At 49.1% G+C, this 23,877-nt stretch overlaps 1 protein-coding gene across 1 annotated transcript in view; it reads left to right on the forward strand.

Annotated features, from left to right (window-relative positions):
* Nucleotides 1–23,877, forward strand: part of LOC144137796 (calcium-binding protein E63-1-like) — a 41,878-nt gene that overhangs the window by 3,078 nt on the left and 14,923 nt on the right.

The following is a 23,877-nucleotide window of genomic DNA, read 5'->3' on the forward strand; positions in this document are numbered from 1 at the left end:
CGACAGTCTGCGCGCGACGATGAAAGCGGGCGGGCAGCTCCGGGTTTGCGCCGCCAGGAGAGCAAAGACGGTTCTGGCATCGCACCTCCTCCTCCTTCCTCCGTCACAACACGCACGCGTAAAGAGGGGGACAGACCGAAACACGGGCGACAGGAATAACGGGGGGCAGGTAAGAAGTGGAGCAAGATGCAAAAGTTGGTGACCCCGAGCGACGGTGTAGCGACCACGGGCGCTGCAGCTGGAAGAGGAGCGCTCGCTGGGCCCCCCTCCGCGAACAATTTAACCACTGTGCCTACGGAGGCTTGGCCAGTGCGGGCCGCACACGAACTGCGGACGTTTTATACACATGGGCTTCGCTGCTGGCGCCGGCGGCCCTGAGGTGAGTCGGCAGATATGAGCCGCATTCGGCAACACTGGCGGTCCCGTGCCAGGCCTTCTAAATCGGGCCCCAATTGAAAGGGCGCAGTGTGTTGCAACGCGCGCCCCTTGTAGACCCTTCCCCCGGGCCTCCGCTCGCTTCTGCTGGCGCGCAGTCAACAGCGCGTCTTGAAGGGCGGAAATATCGGTATCCCCATCTCGACACGCTGCTGCCACTGCTGGACCCTGCGGCGCCACGGTGCGCCACCGTGTAGGTGCGCTGCACAGCCCTGAGCTTGAAAGTCACGATGCTACAGCACAGAAGGAAACATGTACAACTTTAGACGACGCAGGGCTGTGGCCAATTCCTTTGCGGGTTTAAGCCGAACACTTGGCGCACGGGCGTCGTTCAATCGTGCAAAAAGCTGCCAGCAAACCAGAGGTCAGTTTAAGTTTTCCTGGGAGCCGAGTTGCGTCAAACGAAGAGTGCGTAAGAGCCTGTCGCACCAAAAGAATTTCTTTCCAGGCACCCTACCCGTCCGCGGTGCCCCTACCGTGGCGGTAACAATACACCGAACCTTTTCCACCTCATCTGGGCATGTTCAGCTCACTCAAAGGACCGCGACCAGTTCCTCACAAGGCACAGTACGACCGATGACTTCTGCAGAACACGCCCAGTATGCCAGAAACAACCCCCAAATGTTACAGCAAATTACAGCATTCGGCCTAAACACAGGTCTCTATAAAGTAGTATGGGGTAGTAGGGGGTGGCGGATCGTCACGCCCTCCCTAGATGACCCCTGAAGCTCATCCTTTGAACCGTCTGAACCGCGAACTGTAAATTAAGGTATACGACGGCATCGCTTTGTCTGCAGTGCTTTTAATTGATTTACGAAACATTAGTCCCCTTTAGGAAGAACCATTATTTCGCTTAAAGACTTTAGAAGTCGGAGAATTCAAAAATTGGAGCCAGAAATAGCTCATAACCCGAAGAAATGGCCACTAGCCGAAGTCCTGAATATCGTTTAGCAAAATGTGCCTCGACTGTGGACTCTTTTACCAGTACTACCGCCGTGCAGGCGCAGTCAGAAGAGAAATGTCAGTTACCGTATATATATATATATATATATATATATATATATATATATATATATATATATATATATATATATATATAGTAAGGAAATGAGGGGCTCGTTGAGGAAATACAGAAAGATAGGTCAGCAGTCTACAACGCCAAAGGAGGCATAGGGGCGTGGTTAGGCTCCTTTCTTTTTCACTACCGTTAATGAAGTAAACATTTTTTTTTTAAATATACCGAAGAAAGAAAGAAAGAAAAACACGCGCCCAGAGTGGGGACCGAACCCACGCCTTTCGATTACATGTCGAATGCCTTACCAATTCGGCTATCTGGGCGACTGTGTCCTCCTTCACTTTCTGGGCTATTTATATTTACTAGAAGTGTATCTGACGCTCGAGGGTGGTAGCCAGCGCCACTCTGACTACACGGGGAGAAGGGGACCTTCTTTTCAACCCCCGGGGCGTGACTCAAACGTCTACAGCCTGTCATGAGCGGGTAACTGGCGGGAAGCCCTCTTATGTTCCTAGGCATCAAGGCTGCCAGAATCGAGACCCTCGCTAGGCTTTCGCAGAATAATATAGTAAGGAAATGAGGGGCTCGTTGAGGAAATACAGAAAGATAGGTCAGCAGTCTACAACGCCAAAGGAGGCATAGGGGCGTGGTTAGGCTCCTTTCTTTTTCACTACCGTTAATGAAGTAAACATTTTTTTTAAATATACCGAAGAAAGAAAGAAAGAAAAACACGCGCCCAGAGTGGGGACCGAACCCACGCCTTTCGATTACATGTCGAATGCCTTACCAATTCGGCTATCTGGGCGACTGTGTCCTCCTTCACTTTCTGGGCTATTTATATTTACTAGAAGTGTATCTGACGCTCGAGGGTGGTAGCCAGCGCCACTCTGACTACACGGGGAGAAGGGGACCTTCTTTTCAACCCCCGGGGCGTGACTCAAACGTCTACAGCCTGTCATGAGCGGGTAACTGGCGGGAAGCCCTCTTATGTTCCTAGGCATCAAGGCTGCCAGAATCGAGACCCTCGCTAGGCTTTCGCAGAATAATATAGTAAGGAAATGAGGGGCTCGTTGAGGAAATACAGAAAGATAGGTCAGCAGTCTACAACGCCAAAGGAGGCATAGGGGCGTGGTTAGGCTCCTTTCTTTTTCACTACCGTTAATGAAGTAAACATTTTTTTTTTAAATATACCGAAGAAAGAAAGAAAGAAAAACACGCGCCCAGAGTGGGGACCGAACCCACGCCTTTCGATTACATGTCGAATGCCTTACCAATTCGGCTATCTGGGCGACTGTGTCCTCCTTCACTTTCTGGGCTATTTATATTTACTAGAAGTGTATCTGACGCTCGAGGGTGGTAGCCAGCGCCACTCTGACTACACGGGGAGAAGGGGACCTTCTTTTCAACCCCCGGGGCGTGACTCAAACGTCTACAGCCTGTCATGAGCGGGTAACTGGCGGGAAGCCCTCTTATGTTCCTAGGCATCAAGGCTGCCAGAATCGAGACCCTCGCTAGGCTTTCGCAGAATAATATAGTAAGGAAATGAGGGGCTCGTTGAGGAAATACAGAAAGATAGGTCAGCAGTCTACAACGCCAAAGGAGGCATAGGGGCGTGGTTAGGCTCCTTTCTTTTTCACTACCGTTAATGAAGTAAACATTTTTTTTAAATATACCGAAGAAAGAAAGAAAGAAAAACACGCGCCCAGAGTGGGGACCGAACCCACGCCTTTCGATTACATGTCGAATGCCTTACCAATTCGGCTATCTGGGCGACTGTGTCCTCCTTCACTTTCTGGGCTATTTATATTTACTAGAAGTGTATCTGACGCTCGAGGGTGGTAGCCAGCGCCACTCTGACTACACGGGGAGAAGGGGACCTTCTTTTCAACCCCCGGGGCGTGACTCAAACGTCTACAGCCTGTCATGAGCGGGTAACTGGCGGGAAGCCCTCTTATGTTCCTAGGCATCAAGGCTGCCAGAATCGAGACCCTCGCTAGGCTTTCGCAGAATAATATAGTAAGGAAATGAGGGGCTCGTTGAGGAAATACAGAAAGATAGGTTTACTTCATTAACGGTAGTGAAAAAGAAAGGAGCCTAACCACGCCCCTATGCCTCCTTTGGCGTTGTAGACTGCTGACCTATCTTTCTGTATATATATATATATATATATATACAGTGAAACCTCGATATATCGAACAGCGGGGGGGTGCCCCGGAAATAGTTCGGTATAGCCAGAATTCGATTTATAAAACCACGTAAAAAACATGTCATAAACTGGCACAAATAAAAAATGAACGAACTGTGAAGTAAATACACACATGGATTTTCAAATTATTTATTCTTTTGGCTTAAAGTACTGCAACAGAGTAGCCTGCTTCTTGTTAGCAGTGGCGTGTTTAAACGCGGCTTCCTCAACGCAGTCAAACGTTGTCAAAGTCACCGCTGAAGTCAAAACCGCTGAAGCCTTGGTCGAAGTCGGGAGCGGGGCACTATCAGCGCTGGCGGGTTCAACCTCGCCAGCGTCTTCGTTTGTCCGCTCTGCAGTAACCTCCGCTACTATCTCTACGTCTGTCAACTCCGCCGTTGTTCCGGTGCTGTAATCACCGACAACGAAGTCATCAAAGCACATGCTTCGTGTCTACGCACCAACAAAGCGTTCCGTCTGGCCAGAGGATTTTTTGAGCTCGCATCCTTTTTCTGCACCGTCCAATTCTGCTCCATTGGGTTCGCCTGCGTTCGCCGCAACGTTGGAGTAGAGCCATCGGTGCAACCGATGCGCAGCAGTCAGGAACGCCCATCGCGCCATCGCTATCCTCGAGGGTACTGCGGGAAAGGTCGCCACCTGTCAACAGAGCGCGAGCGGTCTGAGGTGGCGGAGTTCGATATACCCATTTCATGTCCGTCCCAGTTCGAAATAAGAATAAAAAAATGCATATGATTTTCAGTGTGATATAGAAAGTGTTCGATATAGGCAATAATTCGATATACCCATGCTCGTTATATCGAGGTTTGACTATATATATCGAACCGAAAAAAATACCGGTTCGGTTACAGTTCTGGTTCAGGCGAAATCATTTCGTTCCGGTTCAGTTCCGGTTCGACAAAATCACGTAACGAACCGGTTCGCGAACCGGTTCGATGAGTTACATTATCACTGAAATTAGAAAAAAAAACATTTACTAGTTTAAAACGACACTCAAATCGAAATACAAACAAAAATTCAAGATGATGCTGTTCCCCAAGGGCAGTGGGGCAATTGCAAAGCAAACTTTGAACAATTACGAGATATTAGAAAAACAGATAAAGGGGCGACGATTTACCACCCACTTTCTCGCCCAGACTTTATGTTGTCCTAGCGACTATTTATAAAGCCACCGCCAAGAGATATGACGGTGGGATGTATTTTCTGCGCTTTCCTTTTTTGTTGAAATCGCAATCGTCGCTATGGAATCGTCCATAACGCTAACCTTGAAGCCTTAAATTTAGGCCTGCGTACTGGCGCGTTCAAATACCAGCGCTTAATACCAATGACGCACATTTTTTATATTTGTAACAAAACAGAAACATCTACAACAGGCACATAAGTACTGCCAGTGAATTAGCTTATTTGGTCACCCTGAATAATTTGTTAGCTGTCACCTTATCGAATGTGTTAGCCACATTTTTGTTAAAAGCAAGCTTTAGTTAACGCTCAGTAACTGCATTATTGCTCTAACCACTGCAATTCATTTAGCGATAGCTATAACAGATGTGTGCATTACGATCAGTATGTCATCGTACCACCTGACCCCCGGCCATCGTTCCGTGTACTACATTGTTGAATGTTATAGCAGATTATACTGTTACAAAATGAAAGGGAAATTTGACGCGCGGAGCATGAGATGGGACTTTTTTGGGTAGACGCTGTAATTCGTCCACAGCAGTACTCCCCTCCGGAACGACTAGCGAGTTGGGCAGTCAGTACAAGTGCACCTGCGAAAAAAAAAAAAAAAAAACAGATCTGGAAGAGGCAAAACTGCAGAACAAGCAGAAAAGATGATCGCTGGGCGAATGGGACAGTGTGAGGTACCGGCCTGCCTTTCTGCGCGTGTCATCTGCTTTATTACTGTTTCTGCTTCCAAGACAAGGTCGAGGGCAGCCGTTTCGTGCCAAGGAATAAGTGCGCACCTTAACAGTTTTCCCTGACATGTCTGTCGTTATTTGTATCTGTAAATAAAACGGAACTTTTCCACTGTACTGTCCTCAAAAACTGACCACGGAACTCACTTCCTTCGCACTGGTGGCGCGTTTGGTTGTGATAGGCAGCGCAAAGAAAAGTATAGAGCATCCACGCTTTGGTGCTTTTTTTACTTATTCGATTTTCTTACTTCTTGGGTAATATTTTAAAACAACGTGATTCGCCTTTTCTTTTCTTTTTTTTTTTTTGTTGTTTTCCGTGTAAACACACTTTTTTTTTTTAACTTGGGCATATGATGTCCCGTGCTATATCTCTGCTCCGAGGCGCAGCTTATGTTGCTGGCCGGCAGACTTATTTTAACCAGCTGGTGATATTACACGTGGATCAAAATCTCGATACACGGACGTTCTCGATTTCCATCTACTTCAGAAAAGCGGTCGTGTTGAAGGGAGATCGAGGCCACTTGTGGTCAGCAGCAAACGGCTTAGCCACTAAGCAGCTCCTGCAGTCACACTTGCCAAGTATTAACAATTTGCAGGTGTCGGACCTTTTAAACAAATTATGAAATGCAAAAAGTTTGCACGCATCGGGTGTGGGCTTTCGCTGCTGCGCAGTGGAGCACTCCTGCAGCCTGATTGCTCCAATGAAGTCGCAGCTAGGGAAGGGAAAAGTCATTTTATATCCCCTGCAAGCTGCCTTGCCTTCGTCAGGGCAGACCCTCGCAGACCCGGTCTGCCCTGACGAAGGCAAGTCTCTTTGCTGAAACGTTGGCAACAACAATCGTGGTTTCTACCTTGTTCGAAGTTTTCTTTTCCTATATATATATATATATATATATATATATATATATATATATATATATATATATATATATATATATATATATATATATATATATATATGTAACGAGGGTAATGAACATATGCGATAGACGCAACATGCCATCAAGACATCGGGGTATGTGCCTCACCAGCATAGCCCATATAGGATTATGCCCAATCCACACACGGGGATATGCGCCAAAGAGGTGTCAGGGAAGACGATGAACCACAGGACGTGCATGCGCCAGAAACGAGCTTGGTGAACGCAACGCTCAGACCTGCGTTATCCATCGGCTTCGCTCCTGCAATTAAACAACGTCAACCGGCTACCGGCGTGTCGGCTGTCTTCTTAACAATATATATATATATATATATATATATATATATATATATATATATATATATATACCGTAAAACAACCTTTATTGACGTTTCGGCTTGGGACAAGCCTCCGTCAGAATAAAACGCAAGCGCACGAGCATAAGCTTATAAGGCGTCAAGGGCCTATCACAGCAAAGAGGGTTACACGTGCTGCGTGGTACGTCAGAACAGCTGATAAATCTTTAAAAATGATGTGCGATGCAATATCAAACATAACCCGTTTTCACAGTGACATGTCATTCATGGCTGTAGCGAACAAAACAAAAACAGAAAGAGCAAAATGGAAGAGAGGGTACAGAACAACAAAACCAGCCTTCAATTACACTGCAAAGTGGAAAGAGAGCAGAAAGAGAAATGTGAACATTTCTATGTCTCACTAATGGCGTATGTCGCCCCGCAGGAAGGCCAACTTTATCTGACGATGATGACGATCGTGGGTAAAGTGAACGAAAAAAACGCTTCCCGTGGTCGGAATCGGACCTGGGTTTATGAAGACGACGTCTCTGTCTGACTGCGCCATGCCGAAACCTTTTTTTCTCCTAATTAGCCATCCCGACACTGCCGAAGCAGATTGGATTTCGAGAGGGGTTTGCATGTACGTGCAAAATTAGACAGAAAAACCATGCACCCTCTGTCTAATGACCACGATGGTTGAACGCAGAGCTTTATTCGTGCGACATCAACGTGCGCAGGGTCAAAGTCGAAGCCAGTGCGATCGAAAGGCCAAACGGCGTGCGAGTCAAGGTCAGAGCTCAACGAGTCAAAGTCCAAACCGTCTGCGAGAGAAAGTCCAAACTCCAACGACCACAAAAGAGTCAGTCCCTCAAGAATCCTTCGCGTTCAACCGTCGTCGTCGTTAGAAGGAGGGGCGCATGCCTTTTTTTTTTTTTTGTGCGCGCTGATGCGCTGGTATGCTCGTGGGCCCTGCACCCTGTGAGAAAACCACTTGGCGACGATGACAAACCGTTATGTGATAAGACCTGGTTGCTTGCTAGTTGGGTCGTGATCTTCGAAAAAACAATTACCGCGCGACTAAACGGATCGAGGCGCGAGTAAACGACTAAACGTCATTCGGGTTGGCTCTTCCACTGGTTTTCGCGCACTAATTATAAAGTTTATAGATCCGTTGTTGTTCATTTGCTTAGTATGATTTTTATTTTTATGATTTTTAGTTTATGATTTATTTTTAGTTAGTTTATGATTTTTAGGTCTGCTCAAAGGTCACTACCTTTTCATCATCCCTTAAACCTAGGTCCTCACTCTATATTCGCCTGTGATACTGTTATTTTTCTTGGTGTACATCTTGACTGCCACTTGAAGTTTAATCTCTACACTGATCACCTCAGAAAGAAAACTGCCCTCCGAATTCGGGCTATAATAAAAGCTCGCCAGGTTTTTCGTATAAATGTACTTATGTCTCTGTATTTCGCCTTCATTCATTCCCATATCATGCACGGTATTTCTGCTTGGGGAAACACGTATGACTGTCATCTATCACCCATTCAGAACATGTAAAATCAAGCGGTCCGCATTGTCACTAAGAGCTCACCTTACTCCATCCAGTGCAGGCGATTTATTCCAAGACAATAAAATCATACCTGTTCGTAAGTTATTTTTTTTTTCTATAGCATAGCCGTTCTTTTGTTTCATTCGCGAAATGCACAGCTACCGTTTAAGTTTATTGATCCAGTTTTCTTACGAAACAACAATGTGACCAGATTTGCAACCAACCTTAAATTTTTTCCTACCCGCCTCGCGCACAAATTATGGAAAAATGACCTCTGCCTTTGCGGCCATTTCTTTATGGAATGACATGCCTCTTCCTGTTAAATCGATGTCTACTTTGTCATAATTCAAAAAGTCGCGCTTTTGGGGGGGGGGGGGGGGGGGGGGCCTTGGGTTTTGGGGTTTTTGGTTATGCAATTTAGATAATTGTATTTTGATTGACAATGTCCGCCATCAAACTAGATGTGATTTTTTTTTTATCTTTTCCTTTGCTTTCTTTCTTTGCGTTGGTTTTCGTTGCCTGATGTGTCACTTAGCTTATAATGATTACTCACCCCAATATATGATATAATTGTTTTCCCTTCACTCGTATTACATGTTGCTTGTTTACTTGATCTAATTTATTGTTTGTTGTAATTCATCGAGGGTCCCGTTACAGTTTTTAACTTTGGGATCCTCGTCTGTACAATACAATTACTGTACTACTTTTTTTTTTTGGAATGAATAATTAACCGAAAACTGAAACTGAAACTGTGACACCTATTACCGTCTTTTCGGCAGTCTGGTGGGCATATTTAAACATGCTTTATCGCAATCAAGCGCTGTTTTTGGTGCCATTTTCATAAACACACCTGCAAGGCTTAATGGCTTCAGACCTCCATCGTCATTGGCGGTTTATGTTTCGTACAATTCCCGGAAATAAAATAGGTCTAAATACGCAGCTTCAAAAACGAGACAGCGCGCAATCAGGGCAGCTTTACGGCGTGTGAACGACCCTCGGAAATAATATTCGCATCATGTGTTGAGAGGGATGTTTTTTAAACCGGCAGAATAAATATCAGAGGCAGCGGTGCACGAGGCAAGCGTGATTCATACGGTCGTCGAGCAAGCGGCCCGTGTTTAGCGCACGCACTGGCTGCGGGTAAACAGCAGCCCCACCTGCGACGCGGCTCCTTCGTTCTTGCGCGCACGCCTCGTGAAGTCTGTTCTCGCAGATGCGATCGAGCTGGGGCCCAGGCAGACCGCCATTCTTCGCGCAGCATCGATCACGGACGCGGGGAGAGCTTCCAGCTTCCGACAACGCGTACCGCTGGCGACAATAATCGCGCCATCCATCTGCGAAGCCTTGCCAAGGAACCACCATTGCAGGTATAATTATGTACGCCGGCACCGTTTCGATCGACAGCTGCGAACACCATTTACGTGGGCCCCTGCGGACGGACACCCTGGAAGGCGTCGTTTCGTGTAGTTCCAGCCCAAGCCGGGCCGTCCTTATGGGGGCCCCGAAGACAGCGTAGCACTGCGCTCAGTTATCCCTTGGCTAACTCGCTCAGCTCCGTTCCAGCCACGAAAGTCGTTCTCTTCAACCGCAAAAACAAATAAACATTGAACCTTTCGGATTTCGCGCAACGGGAGCGTAATATGGGGCAGCAGCAATAGAGACGCAGTGGTCAGCCTCTCAACTGCACGCTATGGCGTTCGAGCGGTGCGATGAAACAGCGGAGAGCGCACCTTTTTTTGGCGGTGATCCCTCAGGTGGGCGGCCGCCAGTATCTCTGTGACGTCACACAGCAGTCACCGGAAAGTGTCCGGGGAGTCGCCACTGCTTCGCGTGTTCGCTTTAATATCTCGACTACTCGTGCGAACTTGGCGATAAGGCTGGTATCGTCGTTGTCCTTGTAATGAGCGAAACTTGCGCGTTGCCTTCATGGCCCCTCCAAGGTGGCTGCCTCGTGCGCTTTGCTCGGCCCACACGCTCCTAAGTTCACTCACTCAAACTGAGTGCAACATTATACGGGGAAGAGCTGCTGGCAGAGTGCAAAGGAGGGAATTGTGAAGGAAAATTTGACATCTGCTTCAATTGCAGCCGTGCGGCTACAAAGGAAAGCTGTACAGCTTCCCCAGAGACTTCGCAGCCCAAATAAAAATTCGCCCTTATCCGGGATTCGAACCCGGGACCACCGCCTAACTAGGGCAGTGGCTCTACCAACTGAGCTAACCAACTAAGTGCTAGCGAATCAGCCCAGTTATCTGAGCTAACCAGTTAGCTCAGTGGCTCTTGCAACTGAGCTAACTGAGCTGACCCGGGTTCGAATCCTGGATCAGGACGAATTTTCCTTCAACTGGGAAGTTTCTGAGGAAGCTGTACGGCTTTCCTTTGTAGCCGTACGGCTGCAGTTGAGGTAGATCCTAGCTGAAAAAAACCACTGGAGGTTTAATTGGACCTGCCGAAAACCCCGTTGGACCAATCGGAGCCAATAGGAAATGCAATAGGTTCGAATTGGTCCAGTGCTGTTTTAGGCAGGTCTATTTGGACCTCCGATAGATTTTTTTTTCCGTCTGGGAAATATTCCTTCGCAGAAACTTACTCCCCCTGAAAGATATATCCCCTAAATCTGGTCGATTAACAAAGAAGGGAATTGTTAGCCATCGTTTATGTTCAGCGCTGTTTGCCATCTAATGTGTTATTCGGCTGCGGAACTGCCCCTTTCGTAGTCATAACATTGTCGATTAGACAATTTTTTTTTTCGCTCTTCGCTCCCACTGCTTCAGGATTTAGCCGCAAAGCGCCTGTGCAGGTTTTACCACGAGCCTACGACTCACATTGCCGCCGCTACACCGATGCTGTTAAGTGAAGAGCTGCCGACATTCTCAAAGAAAGTCTCCATGTTAGACCATGATCGATTCGCTGTATTCTGCATACACCCGACCTGTTTCATTCTTCGAGACATGCTAATAATGGGTGAAAACGGCTGGGTGTTCTGTTACTTTCGCCTCAAATGTAAAAGCGAGGTCGCTGACCAGACAAGAGGAAAACCGTCGGACTCCCGGTAAGAACACGTTTAGAAAAGCGTCAACGACAAATGGCCCGTGGAAAAAAGTGCACTGGCGGTAAAATCAACTGCTGAGCGAGAAAAAGGTGTCCTTATAGCTGAATGAAGGAAATGGTCCAATAACGAAACGGAACAGGTGCAAGCTTGGCCACTTCGCTTTGATGTCCGAATAAAGAACACCGGAAAGCTGCCCAACAATGAAGAAAGGCGGAAGAGGACTGAGTGGCCAGCACTGACAAGCAGTTAATTGTTCACTGCTAGCCAAACCAGCGGAATTTCTAGAAGACACCACGACGAAGATTGCCAAGTTTTACGACACGTTATCCTCACACACAGCGTTGAAACAAGTGAAATATGAATGATATCCCACAGTGAATAATTTGCACAGACGAAAATACGTAACGCATCAGAAATCACGCATAATTGGTATTTATAATCATTTGTGGAATGGTACACAGATTTAGTATGATGACCTGGAATTTCAACCCAGCGAGGTTCAAACCAGCTGTATGTGTAGCCAAAATGTATGTGTAGCCAAATATGTAGCCAAAACAGACGCAGCATATGCAGTACGCGTTCAAATACATCAGATTACGCCACCCATCGCGTCACGTGTCGCGACCCGCACTAGCCGGAGCGGCGTCTCAACATTTCATGTGTGTGATTGACAGCGTTCTGTGCGTCGGAATTTTTGCGATTCCCAAGCTCGCACAAGTGTCATGTTCCAAGCGCATCATCGCAAACACCGGCAGGGTAGCGGAATTCCGCTTCCGCATTGGCGCGGAAACAACACAGCGACCACGACGTCTGCTAACAGACGAGAGAGAGCTATGCATTTAATGGTGTACGTATACGAACAGAAAGGACAAAGCATCCCTAGCCAATTGTAACGCAAGAGTCCGTCATGCATTGTCGCAAAGAAACCCTGGCGTATTTTGGAGCACAGCGTTGCAGTGCATGTTGCACGTGATCGAAGTCGAATGGAAGCGCACGTTCCAGTGCGCCCTGAACTAAAAACATTCAATGCCCTTCCACTGCGTGAAGAATGACCACCAGCGAAGCTGGGCGCAGTCCATGCAGTGCACAGAACAAGACTCGTTTGCTTGTAATGGATGACTGAGGCATGCTTCCTGGCTAATTAGCTGAATGAAACTTGGTAGGACTAGAGCTTTATTATACAGCCGACAAACATGGGGCTGTCCGTTTCCTTCCCGCATATAAGCTCGTGAAGTGACAGTAAACGGGAATTCCGCAATATTTGCAACTTCACCACGAACTACATAGTTGTGAGAACTATGTGCAACTCGGCGCAATGTTATACATTTGCGTCGGGATAGTTTCGACAAAGCAAGAGTAACAGCCGCTTTTCGTAACCGCACTCTTTCTGCGAAAATTTCCGTTCCACGCCGATTTGCCCGCGCACGCTATGCGGGGAAACCGAGACATGCACAGCTTTGGTTTAAAAACAAATTTCAGCTTTCGAGAGTTGTAGCCACCATGTACCTGCAATGCCACCACAATGGAGCGTCCCTGCATCAGACGAGGTCACTGCTGCTGCGCTGCCGCGAAGCATAACAACTGCTCTAGCTGCGTAACAATGCCTGCGCCTGCACAGCTAACCTCTGGGCGTGAAGAATGTTGGCGGCCCCGATAACGCGTGGGCACAGCCGGGCGAGGCCTTCGTAACCACCAGAGTCGCGTGATCGCTTGTCGCAGTGTTCACCAACCGCTGAGACGACAATGCCTGCATTGTTCTCTCGCAAACCAGCTTCCCAGATAAGCCTGTTTCTCGGCAGAGATAAGGGTAAATAACAGGAACCATATTAACCTTCCTTACTGTTACCAAGGTAAAGTAATGCGTTGCCGCACCAACGCACGATGTCTGTGGTTATCCTGCTCGCAGACGACCGCTGCGCACGTAGGTGAGGGAGAAGGCGCCGCGGACTCTGGCGAAATTTTCTAGGCCAATAACTCTACCCATCACGAAATAACGGCTACGGATAATTATTTTTCTGTCGCAGATTACGCACCAACCTAACTCAGCTTCGATGGCTGCTCTCCTCCCCACTACACGGTCAGCCATTTCGCAGTGACCCTACGAAGAACAATACACAACAAATGAATCCGACCACCGATGTGTAAGAGTACGTGCACGGCATCCCTAAGTTTTGATTGCTTATTTTTATTTTATAATCGTTCTTGGTGTTTTCTTCTTCGTTGTTATCACTTTTTTTCCTCTTTTCAAGTTCTGCCTTTTCTTGGCGGAGCGAGGGGGAGGGGAGGGGGTTGGACGACTTTCGGAATGAAACCCTGCGCACGCTACTGGGACGAGAATCTCTGAAGAAATTATTCCTCCCTTGCCGAGCCTTCGTTTGCGTTTGGTACTGCTTGCCGAATATTCCTTACATCGCAGGAATATTCGGCAAAATTTCATCGCGAAATAGTTGTTTAAGCCGGAATGTGTGACAATGAGCACTAAAATACGTTCGGTTATGATGAATTAAATAGCTGCGCCCAGTTCATGCTAACAATTACAGCAAAGAAAGGTACATGTCTCACTCAGGGTGACGAAGGTGACTCCCGCGTAATAGGTGAGAGTGCCCGGAGTGCCAAAACCCGCCAGCATAAGTGCATTCTACAGACTCGATCTGCTCGTATATACGGGTAGGGGACATCCGAACATTGGATAGTTACGATAGAAATGAAGCTGCGTCGCACACGCGATGCACGGGGCCCATAGAAGTCGCCGAGCCGTGTAGCAGAATGGCTGGCGATGCGAAGTACTGGCCGGCTGCAGAAGGCAAGTTGAGAGCGGGGATGCGATGGGAAGGTGAGGAAATCACGAGGCAGCGAATAATTTCGAACCACAAGGGGGTGGTCTGTGGTGTTCGTGGGGCTGGTGTTGACGTGCAGGAGGATGTAGCCTTGTTGAATAGCCTGCCATTGCTTCCCCTGTAGTATGGTCTTATCGTGGTTGGCTTTGGAACACTAGGGTGAGCGGAGAGGGGGGCGGTCAGGTTCGCGAGTGGGGAAGTGGGAGGAGCAAGGCCACATATTATGGGATACGTTTCCGTCTACGTGGCATGTTGTGGGACTGGTCTGTCTCGTGAACCCGAGGTGGCGCAAACGCTGAGCCAGCACGCACACTTAAGCTTGAGGCAGTCGACGGTCCATGAACAATCACGATATATGTGAAGTAGGGCCGCGGATGTTCGATGTGAGGCGCGATCTGAGTCTTCATATTTTTGGGTTCAGTCAGGGAATAGGAGGACCCCCCACCCCTCGTTCCCTTCCCTTAACCAACATTTCCCATTTAATAAACGTTTTACGAACGAACAAACGAACCAACTAGCCAATTCGTTGTGAGGCCGCCAGGTCAGCCCTCTCGTGTGCAAGATCATTGCCAGCGAAGGCATGGGTAAGAAATCAATGTATGGCGACGGCCCATGTCTTCATTCACAAACACAACACGAGCCACCTAAGCCGCCGTTCACTATAAGCCCGTTTAACATGGGGCAAATTTCGCCTGCGAAATCACAGCTGCGGCACCACTCGGGCGGCAAAACGATCTATTCTGGTTGTTGTGGCAAATTTCCAAAAGCTTTGAACAGTCGAACTTCTCCTGTGGACGCCGCCGGGTATTTGTGAGTTTGTAGCAGCAGCGAAAATAGGAAAATAGATCGTTTTGGCGCACGAGTGGCGCCGCAGCTGCGAATTCGCAGGAATTTGCACCATGTAGAACGGGCTTACCGCAACGATCGGACGACACGCAATTATGTCCCTTGGGAGGGCCGGGGAGACCGCGATTCCGTTCCACCCTCCGCTGGACACTTCGCAGCATTGTACCAACAAACTCAATATTGCCCTCTTCTCGTCGCTCCTTCGTCTCCTGACGTCACCTGCAACACTGCCTCGCTGTGAACAACTCTTTGAGCGTCCCTTGCCATCGTTTACCCGGTCAGCGTGCGAGAGTCCGCACGCTGGTCGGGGCGGGCGAAGGCCAAAACCTGGACCGAGCTAACACGCTACTTCGTGCAGACCTATAACCGCACCCAGAAGCTCGCCTACACCCCTTCTAAAGCGTACACATGTCGCATGCTCGCCGCGGAAGTTTTACTTGGATCACTGTGTGCGTGTGCGTGTGCGTGCGTGCATACGTGTGTGTGTGTGTGTGTGTGTGTGTGAGAGAGAGAGAGAGAGAGAGAGAGATCTTTAATGGCGCTGGTGAGCTTGCCTGGCAAAGGCGCCCAGCTTGCTGCACCAGGTGTACAAGGTGAAATGAAATTGATGAAGTGATGATGATGACTACGATGCCGGTTTTATCCATTGTACACTTGTTTTTTTACCATCGTTTGTCAACTTGATTTACCGTGACGACATGAGACGACGACGACAGGAGACGCCGACAGCCCGAGCCCCTTAAAGCGGCCGCGTAAAGGAGCCTCCGGCCACCTTGCCTGGAAAGCACCTCGGCTGCTCGCTCCCTGTCACTGGATCCATTCCCCTTTTCAGCCTGCGTCCGCTCCCACTTCGCCTTTGTGGTGGAACGAAAAGCGTGCGCGAATGGCGGTTTTGATTGCAGTCGATATGATATATATTGCCGTGTCCCGACTTTGCTAGCCACTGTTTCTACCCTCAGCTGCTTGCATTCTCCGCCTCACTGCAGACTTTCTTTCTCAACCCCACACGTGTGTCAACCCACCCACGCAGTTGAGTACCCAGAAGCTGGATTGTGTCGTTCCCACTCAAAAATTCGCCGCCCGGTTCTCGGAAACTAACGCTACCCTCACAACGGCGACCCACAAGACAGGGTCACGTGAACCGTTCCTGCAAATGACGGCACCGCGAAACACGTGCCCCCGGAAACAAACAGCGCACAATGAGAGCAGAGGCAACAGAGAGAGAGCCCCCCAAAGGCAGCCCTTTGATCTGTTCCATCTCCATGACAGTTAGAGAGGGTTCGCGAAGTCGAACAACAAAACGGCGATTTTCGCCCAGCGTGCAGCGGGCGACGCGCCGTTATCTCCGACCGTTCCAGCGTTGATAATGGGCCGCACAAAGCCGAGCGCGTTCAGTTGTCTATCGAAGGGAGAGCTGGTCGCAACAAACGTCCGCGAAGCGCGAGGCTTCGCCTAGGCCCTGGCGCCCACAGCGCTTCTTTCCCCAAGCCGGACTTGCTGGAGCAGTGCGCCTGCAGCCCGTCCTGAAAGACAAAGCTGCCGCCGAAAACCATGGCCCGCTGACGAGTGCACGCCGCCCTTCTGAAACCGGACCCCAACCTCAACTCAGTGACCCGAATAAGGCTCGACACATTGGGATCTCCGATTCGGATCCCGACGCCTCAGATCGGAATGGCCGCGACCACGTGCCTGCTGTCCCCCACTTTCGACGTCGCCAACGACGAGAAAAAAGGTACGCCCTGAAGGTGGACCGGCTCTTCCGCTCTCAGTATCAACGCGCTGGCGATACGTCGCTGCTTACTGCAACCGCTGCTGCTGTCCGTGGCATTGGAGTGATCGTGTCGTGAGTAACAGTTGGCTGAACGGCGAGTCCGCTCCCGTAGTCGAAGCTTTCTATTGCAACGAGGGAAGCAGTGTTTGACACACGTGCGGAATCGTTGACGTTACACTTTCCCATGCTTCATCCTGCAAATTTATGTGACGCCAAGCTGCTGCCGCGTGTGCTGTATTTTCGTACAGAAGAAATATCTCCCGCGCAGGCTTTAGTGGCGCGCCCTTCTCTCCAGTTCAGCCGTCGTTTCCCGTCCGCGTCAGCAGCACAAGCAGGCGAATAGCGTCCGAACCTTCCAGTGTTAAAGAGCTTGCGTGAGCTCGTTACATAGGCTGCACCTCTCCAGGTGGTGCCTCGCACATTTTTATCAGTGACCCCAGGCTCGATCACACGTGCTGGGGAGTGGAATAGGTGGAAACAAAGTGAAGTCAACAAAATTAACCACTTACAGCCCGTCATGGCTATTCACGCTCACCAGAGAGTTTCCCAGTAACTCCTAAGGATCGCTTCTGAAGATGGCCATGGCGAACCAGTGCCCATTATCAACGTGTTCACCTTCAGTACGAGCAATTCTTTGGAACCTAATTGGGGCCTCTTCTGCGGCCCTCTCTTATTCAAAGGTCCTTATTCTGAGATGCAGACCAGTTAAAGGCGTGACCGATCGAATGAGAAGCGTGGCAGCTGAAGCCCGCTATATGTCCTGAACAGTGAGTACGAACGTCGCAAAGGGCAGGAGCGGCCTTTCTCTGGGCCACAAAAAGTCTCAGGCAACGCGCAGTGCAGCAGAAAAGCGAGCAAGAGAGTCGGCATTCCTATAGCTCGCGGCAGGCCGTTTGTTCCTATACCCCTTGCGAGTAAGTCCCCCACTGCTTACGCGCTCGTCGCGCACGCATGCGCCGTGATGGGGCTGGTGGGAAGCGGCTCCTCTTTGTACAAAGTCCGATGCGCAGGTGCGAAACTGCACCATTGACGGGTGACGCTGCGACACTCCGCGCAAATGTATTTTCACTTTTGCCTGTCATTTGAAGGTGGCAATTGATCAATAAGGCTGTGCGAATATTGGGACAAACATTTGATGCAATATTACGCCCTGTTTATATCGCAGCCGCAGTGACATTTGCGGATCACGTAACGAATTACCGAAATGTCCAAAATCATGAACACGGCTAACGGTATACGAAAACCACTTATACAAATACTCGAACGGCACGCAATTCTGCAAACAATGCCGGTTACTGACGGCGAAAGGCAGTGCACAGTAGATGCGCGTTATTTTAAGTCCCCGGCGGGATAATAAGACGCAGGTGCGGATTCATTGACACCAGGTTGCTACATCCGCTGGCCTCGACAACAAGCCCGATCTACCGCAGAACGCGTTTAAATTACTTCATTGACTTCAGGTTAAAAACTTCGCACACTTCTTCCTTTTTCTACTCAACTATCCAGTGGTGGCTCTTTTCACTTTGACGCAAAGAACTGACTCGAAACCTTGTTTCATTTTTTACGTTTCGGCATTTAGTATTAGCATTCAATCTGTTTTGTTTTCTGTGATTTCGCTTCATTGCTAATGCTTCCACCACATCTTTTTTTTTTTTTCGAAATAAAAAAATCCCGGGCCATTTACACTAACGTGAAACGTGGGGATTTAAAGACTGTAAGTATCCCTCTTGCCGCGCGCTGATTGGGCGCCGGAGAAGCACCGGTGGGAGGAGCAATCGCGCACTTGCTGAGGCGGTGGCGCCCTCTCTTGCGTTGAACAGGATACAAGCAATTAAATGAGAGACAGTCTGGCCGTAAGTTGTCTTCGTGTCACACTCCGCAGCATGCTAAAAAGTACGCTTTACAGGAGAAAACCTGACGTTTGAAACCAATTTTGAGACAGAATTTGACTGTTATTAATACAATTAAATCCTGTTCACTCCTGTATTTTAAATTTATTTAAATCGTGTTAGTTTATTTTGAAGCGGTTTTATCCATTATACGCCTGTTTTTGTTTTTTTTTACCACCGCCTGACAACTTGATTTACCGTGACGACTGAGACGACAGGAGACGCCGACAGCCCGAGCTCCTCAGGTGCTTCGCCCCTGAAAATTCCCTTCTGGTGGCATGCTGCAGGGTGTAAACGCCGCGCAGCGTGACAAGCGTTGTCATTGGTTTGGTGCCATCATCATCAGGATATTCATTACGCTTTAGGCCTCCTAATGTGTTCGCAAATCTGCTAATACGTACCTCATACCTAGCTTTATGACACCATGGCAACTTAGCGTAAATGTGGTTTGAAAGACATCTTTTCGTGGTAATGCTAGAACGGCCACTGCAATTCGGGCTTGTGTCGCACTGGGCGATTAATTTAACTAAGAAGCAAGCCTACACCAGCCTCAACCAAAAGTGCTCTGTCCCGGCGTTCACGAGCTATAGCGTTACATCAGCAGAATATTTCTGTAAGCTTCCGATTAAGAGGAGGCGGTATTTCCGAAGTCACCAAATCAGGAAATTAGTCACCGTAGCGGGTCACCGCTGTGAGTAGTTTCATTGAAGCAGCTTTTTACACGAGGTGCACGTGGTGTCGAACATCCCATCTGCAAGACTTGAATCGTCTGCTCGTATTTATGATGTATATTATTACGATGATGGCCACGGATAAGACGACACGGAGGGGGATTGGTGAGAGGTAGTGAAAATCACTGTTGTTGTAGAAAACCTTTATTTTGAGCCTGCTCTTGAGTGTGATCTGGTGCGCCTACGTAAGCTTAAAGAGGCCAACAAAGAAAAGGAAGTTGATTTATGCACTCATTGCGACCAGGGGCTACCTTTGACGTAACCGCGGACCTATTTGTCGCGAGGCTCCGCTTGGAAAACGTGGCAAGTTATTTACCCGGCCAAACCCCACGAGGAGGGCGGGGGCGTGTCGCAGCCGCTAATGGGTTACATCTGGACGATCACCTAATGTCAAAAAAATTCAGTGAAGATAGGTGACCAGCGAAGCCGGAAGCAACCCAATGGGGCGCGAAACAAAACACGTTTGTCTACGTCGAATAATCCACGCACGCCATGTGTGGAAACCGAGGCATACACAGCTTCGCAGTAAAAACAAACTTCCCCGAGCTTCCTAATACCTGCCACGTATCAAACGTGAGGGGACTGGCCAAAAATCTGCGCGCACCGTGCTGTATAGAGAAGGCCGGCCTGTCCGCCGGGTTCCTCGCTTGCAGGCTTTCTCAGTCGGAGGCTCCGTTTTCGTATCTGACACACTCAGCAGCTTTCTACGCGGACGGTCAACTTTTTAACACGAAGGTGTTTGATTTCCGGATACAACAAGATTTCCCTGACGTCATATCCGTCACGGAAGTGACACCGGTACAACGAAGCAAGCGGCCTGTAAAGGGTGCACCCCTGCACACAGGGTCTTCTTGCGGGGAAGCAACCTTTCGTATACCTTTAGTACGTTATACTTAGGGGTGTTCGTTTTCGGGTTTTATATTTTAACACGAAAGTGTTTGATGCCGCGATACACCAAGATTTCACTGACGTCATATCCGTCACGGAAAGTACGCCAGTACACCTTTGCCGAAGTGACGTGCCAGCAGGACGTCGCTTGCCAAGCACACCCACAAGACAGCCGCCGACCCGCAAATAATGCTCAGCTGCAGATTTCGCTGCACATTTCACTTTCGTGTTTTACCGATCCCTATGACAAAGGAATCAACCACAGCTTTTTATTTATATATGTATGGTGCACCCAGTAATAGTGTAGGCCTTTGTAAGCGCTTTTACTACATCCTATTTCGTCTTTGGCGCGTTGTGTAGCGTTCGTTGCGTAAATAGGAATAGTTTAAAGTGGCCATGAAGAATACGAGAATCTGCCTCGTGCCGATACCCATGACACCAATTTTATCGCCAACTTGAAAGATATAATCGAGATACAAAAAAGCCGTATCAAGCAGTGGCAACTCCCCAGCCATTTTCCGGCGATTTCTAACGTCACAGAATTAATTCTTTCGCTATTTGCGGCCGCCGAGTCTGCCCAGCCCCAAGAAACATGAGCGGGCGATTGCAGTGGGGCCTCCAGCTGCGTTTCGTCGTACCGCTTGAATGCGAAGAGCAGCAGTGCTCACAGCCATTTTTTAGTACTGGTCGATGTCACGTCACCCATGCCTATATTGTTCCTGCAGCACATATACTTTGAAAGTTTTTCGGTATTTCTTTCAGTTTAAAAAAAATGAAGGAAGCTTGCATTAACGCGTAAGGCTCAGTGAAAGTAGCGAAGCTGTACGCAACCTTCGCGGCCACCCCGAAGGTTTAGGTCCACAATTGCGGCCCATCTGCTTCTTCGCTGCCGCAACGACCTTTATTCCATCATTTTTGCTATAAGTGTGAACTTCTTTATTTTTTTCCAAGTTATAATTATTGGACATCAAGTAGGAGGGGCACGCGCTGTGACGTGTCTTTCTCGTTTCGAGCAAGCGTTGCCACGTTACGGCGAACGCTGGAGCTCCTTTTTCTTTTTGCCGATCTCGGCGAACTTCCCTAAGTGGGAATGCTTCGCATGACGAGCGTGCGCAGGGGACGCTGGGCGGTCGTCGCGAGGCCCGCACTCACGCGCGCGCGCTCGGCAATTTCTTGGTATTTTTAACTGCAGAAACGACAAATCGCGATTTGCTAAACAGCTTGGATGTTTAAAAAAGCGGCTTTCGCGGCTTCGGCGGAGCTGAGTGGGTTACCAAGGGCTAGTTCTTGCAAAGTGAACGAACTTGTGTTTTGTCTTGGCGGCCCCTCGAAGGAAGGGAAAGCGCCGTCACGGCGGTGCCCGTTGTTCTCTGGTGCCGGAGTCTCCTCCCGGCAGCGTGACTTCCGTATCGGCCGCGAGTGTATCCCTCGTGCGAGAGGCGTGCCCGCTAATGAGCGCCGTCGTGACAGCGGGACCCCCTGGGCTGTCAGCTGGTTGGCGCGTGCTTGGCGACCTGCCGAGCCCCCCTCGGGAAGAGGCCATTGTGCATTGTGGCCGGCTCCGTCAACTCTACACGGTCGGAATCTCTACGGGCGAGCGCCGCATTGTTTTCCGATACCCGACGTCCAGTCAGCGTTATCGAGCGGGCGCGCGCTTCTGTAGATAAGTTATCTCGAACATCCCGTAGGCGAATTGGCGATGAAAAGAAACACCCTTTCGGTGGCAGTCGAAACTCAAAAATGTTTGTCGAGTCTTCACGCTACCTTTGTGTGCGACGCCGTATATCGTCGACCTTACTAGCTATTCCGTAGCTTCTATTGCCCTGACATTTGTTGTTTTTTTTTTTTTACAAAACATCTGTTTCCAGTGTCGAAACGCGATAACGTTTGCGCGGCACAACGCAGCACCAAGGACCTCGCCATGAGGCGCGTAATTCGGTAAAAAGCGCAGAAACGGCAACAGTGAAAGGACGCAGCCTTTTTGCTCGGATCCCTCCTGATGGAGGAGTCATAGCTGCTCCATATGTCACAGGTTCGATCATAAGCTAGTAATTTATATGTACCGTAATTTTACATGTAATTGTAATTAGATTTTACGTGGGAAATAATTATAATTAATTGTAAAATAATTTAATTGCTATTTTACTAAGAACAAGTCGGTCTTGTTGGTTCATGTTAATAATTTACACACGAAGGACAAAAAAGGACAAAGGGCGAGTTTACATTGAGGCCCCGTTCATTTCTTGCTATTGAAAACGCGCAGTACGACAGGTGGGCGCAGTATAGCCCACGGATAACCAGGCGCCACAGCTATCTCGGCTTCAACGGGCTCAGTTCACAATGAGCTCGCCAAGTTGCTTCCTTCGGAACTCGTGTGAGTCGGCGGTACCAGGTTGTACGAGTTAAACTGCGCAACAAGCACAAGTGGGCCTGAATGCGGGCATTTCAGCCCGGGGTTAACTTCTCACTGACGACCAGGACAACTTCCCGCTTAGCAGCTGCGGTGCTGATTAACGTAACCAAATGTTACATAATACTACTCGCATATCACACGGAAGGCGCGAACATTTCATGAGCACGCCATTTCTTCACAAAGTATTTGCGCTCATCATCTCCGCCCTTCGAAAAAACGTGTAGCCCTTCGGTTGAGTGCATTGCGCCGCCGGGGAATCATCAGCGGAGTAGTGGCCGGCATTGGCGCAGGTGAGTCACCCCGCATGCAAGTCCCCAATGCGGTTTCAACCGGGTGCCGGCGGTGATAAGAAGACAGAGGGCTCAATATCGAGCGGCTATATCACCACCATTATCCCCGGATAAAGGTTGCGTCGCCGCCAGCCCGCCGTTGTTGCGACGGCGTGGAACAATAGCGGCGAGGGGAGGAGCGTTTGTCACCGGCACACCTTTGACCTCGCCTGCGACGAGGACAACGAGCGAGAGCCGACGGAAATGTCTGCACCGCAGTCGCGAGCAGGGGCCAATCGGGAGCCGCGGATCAGAGGCTCGCAGAGTGACGCCCCTCCGTGGCCCGGCCGGGGGTTTGGTGCGAGCACGTGAACAGCGGTCGGCGCGACCCGCCAAATGGAGAGTGCATGCATGCGCATCACCGGCATGCGTGTCGTGTAACTCGATATCGAAGGAACACGCCTTCCCGTTCACTCGGCAGGACCTGTCCACTCTCGACTTTAGGCGCAGAATTTCTTTGGAAAAGTTACCAAGGAAGGAAGGAAGAATGTAGAAGAAAGGCAGGAAAGTTAACCTGGCTAGAGCCTAGTTTGCTATCCTGCACGTGGGAAAGGGGAAATGGGCAAAAAAGAGAGAGGAAAAAAAAAAGAGGAAAAGTTGGACCAGACACATATGCCCAGCACTGAGGCACTGACAGTGATTGACACTGGAAGCTCGCAGTCTATAGCCTAGTGTTCAAGTTCGTCGCCCGTAGAAAACGTAATAGTTCCTTAGTCGCCTTCTGAGCGGATGACTGAATCTTCGAAAAAATAAATAAGCAGCGATGTGTCACCGGGCAATCGGAGATT

Source organism: Haemaphysalis longicornis, unplaced genomic scaffold, assembly GCF_048455015.1.
Source record: "Haemaphysalis longicornis isolate Haplotype H1 unplaced genomic scaffold, Haemaphysalis longicornis Haplotype H1 scaffold_5, whole genome shotgun sequence".
In the NCBI taxonomy this organism is placed as follows: Eukaryota; Metazoa; Arthropoda; class Arachnida; order Ixodida; family Ixodidae; genus Haemaphysalis; species Haemaphysalis longicornis.